The sequence below is a fragment of the Pteropus alecto genome, unplaced genomic scaffold (assembly GCF_000325575.1).
Source record: "Pteropus alecto unplaced genomic scaffold, ASM32557v1 scaffold125, whole genome shotgun sequence".
In the NCBI taxonomy this organism is placed as follows: domain Eukaryota; kingdom Metazoa; phylum Chordata; class Mammalia; order Chiroptera; family Pteropodidae; genus Pteropus; species Pteropus alecto.
Genome location: NW_006436888.1, coordinates 7,759,886 through 7,763,532, shown reverse-complemented (window position 1 = coordinate 7,763,532; position 3,647 = coordinate 7,759,886). Strand labels below are relative to the sequence as shown.

The 3,647-nt window shown below is 55.1% G+C and overlaps 1 protein-coding gene across 1 annotated transcript in view; it reads left to right on the top strand.

The window, feature by feature from the left end:
- LOC112481771 (calmodulin-binding transcription activator 1) overlaps window positions 1–3,647 on the top strand; it is a 436,830-nt gene that overhangs the window by 292,909 nt on the left and 140,274 nt on the right. The gene's annotated exons all lie outside the window — the stretch shown is intronic.

Here is a 3,647-nt window from a genome sequence, read left to right as displayed (position 1 = left end):
CCAAAAGTTCATTGAGCATCTTTATAACCAGTGTTTTGAACTCTGCATCTGTTAGATTACTTGACTCCATTATATCTGGATCTCTGTTCTCTTCTCTCATGGTTTCTACTTCTTTGTCTTCCCATATTGGCTGTCTTTCCATGTCTGTTTCTATGTACTAAGCAAAGCTCCTAAGTCTACCAGTCTTGTTAGCCTGGATTTGTGAAGTAGGTGTCCAGGGGCACAGTCCTGAGAGGGGTTCAGCTGCAGGCCAAATTTAGCCCAAGCCTCTGCCCCTCCAGGGCGTTAAGATTAGATTCAGCAGGCAATCCCCAGATGCTGTGCTTATAGTTGCCTCAAAAGGCCACACCAGAAACCGAGGCCAGCTGCCTCCAGTGTGAGTCTAGTTGCTGCTCAGCAAGGAGCACCTGTCTCGCTGCAAATACACCTGGATGTGGCTCGGGTGGGGCCATGAGTTGGGGAAGGCAGGGTTTCAGGGAATCCTGGGCAGAGCGACCTCCGTTGTCCAGTTTGATGACGTCACGGCTAAGGCGGTGCTGTGTCCAGCACACTGGGAGCGGGGAGGGCTCAACAGGGGACAGTGGATTCCACCAGCACTTCTGTATGGGGCGAGTCTCACCTCGGCCTTCACTCCAACAATGTCTCCTTGTAAGTCCCTGGTGCCCCCCGCACGCAGCTGTGTGGGCACTGGTGCTCAGAGCGAGCAGGTCCGTCACCGCGAAAATCCGCTCGCGGACGCGGCCCCTTTAAGAGGCGTCTCCTGCTGCCGCAGCCTCCGTCCCACTCAGCCGCTCGGGACCGGGCAGCCCGGCGTCCTCACCCCGTCCTGCCTTCTGCCGTTGCAGGGTGCTGTCTTGGACGTCTCCCTAGTTGTGTGGCTTGTTCATCTAGATCCCAGGCGATGTTTCCTTGCTGCTGCTCCTTGTTTCCGTCACGACTTCGATTTGGTCGCCAGAGGGATGAACAGAGCCTCTATCTATGCCCTATTTTTCCTCCTCTGGGTCCTTTTCTGTACCAGGCTGTAGAGACCAGTGTCCTGGGGGTGCCATCTCCGTTGAGGAGGTCTGGGCTCCCTCCCTCCAGGGTCTCCCAGCCCGGGGAACACAGAGGGGCGAACGGGCCACAGAGTGCCCCGGTGTGCTTCTCAAGGAACCACGGGGAGGCACCCAATGCCCGCAAGCTCCTTGAGTCCTTGGGGCCCTGGGGAGCTCCCCCTCGCCCTTGGTGCCCTGTGGCGTGGCTGGCTCTCATCGGGGTCTGCTCTTGGCAGTGATTCCCCCTCTCCTGCCTTCTCATCCGAGGAGACCAGAGACATCGGAACACCAGGGTGGTTGGAGTGATGTCTAAAAATAGAGCAAGTAGGTTCTGAGTGAGGCCCCAAGGGCTCCTCTAATTAAAATGCATGAGCCTTGGTGTAGAAACAGCGATTTTTCTTTTTAGCATCATCCTGGTTATTGGATGGTTCCGAGCAGTTCTGGGCTGGGGAGCGTGCCAGAGAGAGGGGGCAGGGGCGGCTCAGGAAGGCAGCAGGCATGCTTTCTCCTTCTCGTGCACTGGCACCGAAGGACACACAGTAGGTGCTTGGTACATTTTCACAGATTCCTTAATATGAGGTTCCAGGATGGTGCAGCCGAACCCAGACGGAAGGCAGTGAGTCCAGGGGAAAACAGTGTTGCAAATCAACCATGTTCTTTTCAAGTTCAAGAAGCAGCAGAGGGAAGAGACGGGTGAAGAGGGGCAGTAATTGAGAACTCTCAAGGGGAATGAGCAGCGGGAAGGAGCAGGTGTGAAGCCTTTTATTTCAAAGAAAGGACAGGAGACACTTATTCATGTCTCCATCCATTTGGCTCATTGCATGAGTAAAAGTCACGACACTGCCCATGAGAACATGCAAATTCCGAAGGAAGAGCTGATTGACGTTGCAGGTGGGTTGCTACGCGTTGCAACCAAACGCTTACAGAAAATATCCGAACGTGAATCTCCTTTGGCAGAAGGAGTGAGTTATCAAAAAAAAAAAAAATTTTTTTTTAAAAAGTATATTGAAAAGTCAGGAAAGAACATTGCTTTCTTAATAATAAATACATTCCGTGGGCAAGAATTGCAAGGGAATCGTTTAAATTAATTTCCGCTTTGTTTGTTTGGTTTGTATAGGGCTTAAGTCCCAGCTGACAGCAATCTGTAAAAGTTCTAACATATTGGAAATCTGATTTTCTTGCAGCCGGAATCCCATAGTCCAAAATGATTTCTCTTTCAACTCTGCTAATCAGACAGGCAGGGCTCAAATGGACACCTAGCCAAAACGATTCAAAATTGGTCTTTTTGGGGATGCGAAAAGGGTCTGACGAAAGCTTTAAATGCGGAGCTGCTGGCCCTTTCTCTGCAGCGTCGGTGTTGGGCTGGGGGCACTAGAGTGGGATGTGGGAGGTAAGCAGACCTCGCCCATCCTTCCCCCGGCTCTGCTGGCCCCGACTTCTCGTTCCACCCCACCCCTTCTGGACCACGTGCTTTGGGAAGCCGGGGAACTCCCCGGGGCGGGTGGGGAGGAGGATTCTGGTTTGGAACTGGAGACAAGGAAAAAGCCAAAGCACCAGAAGGCTCCGACTCTCAGAGCTGGATGGTGATCGACTTGTCCTCGTCAGCCCCCTCTCCCCACCCCACCAGCAAGCCGGCCCCGAGGCCGTGCAGCGCCGTGTGCACAGGTGGCACCCCAGAAGCACAGCGTGCCGATCCTGACTGGGCCACCCACCTGGGTCTGTGTCCCTCCTCCGGTCCACCCCACGCTATTTCTGACCGTGCATTCCTAACCCCCATATTCCTATATATCCACCTTATATCCAGCTTGGCTCCGGCTGTTCAACAAAACCAGATCCATCTGTAAAAGATGCAGGTTTATCCTCAGAACAAACAAATATATGAATAAGCAAACTGTAAATAAAAACTAGAAAGCGGGGATGTGCGCAGGGTCCTCCCAGGCCCTGGAGGTCAGTGCTAGGGCTGCTGCCCACCCCCCAGCCTCGGAGCTCCCACAGCCGGAGTTGCCCCTCCTCCCTGACACAGTTAGGCCGGGAAAGGTCCAGGGCGTGTGTTCGAATCCGTTCCGTGACCTTCAGTCCCTCCCTGTGCACCAAGGGGGTCTTAGCCTGGGCTCTGTGCGTGAACTCCATAGAGCAGCGGTCCCCAGCCTTTGTGGCATTGGGACCCGTGCTCCTCTGAGAATCTAATGCCCGATGATCCGAGGCGGAGCTGACACAGGGATGCTGGCGCTGAGAAGCGGCTGCAGATACAGATGGAGCTTTGGTCACTCACCTCCTACTGTGTGCCCCGGTTCCTAACAGGCCACGGGCCGGTACCGGTCCGCGGTCCAGGGTTGGGGGCCTCTGCCACAGAGTAACTCCAAGCCCCTAAAATTATGAGCAATAACGTGCACTCCCCTGGTCCCTCGCTTTTCTGGGCTCCCACGTCTCCACGGCCCCCAAAGGGTAAGGGCCCCAGCTGTCCATCCACGTTTGCCCGCTGGCATTTCCCAGCTGTGCTCCTTAGACGCTGTCCCAGCCCTCGTTTTAGGTCCTGGAGCCAGACACAGAGGTACCTGGCCCTCGGTCCCCCGGGCGCTGGCAGAGTCCGTGCCCCTCGATCCCCCGGGCGCC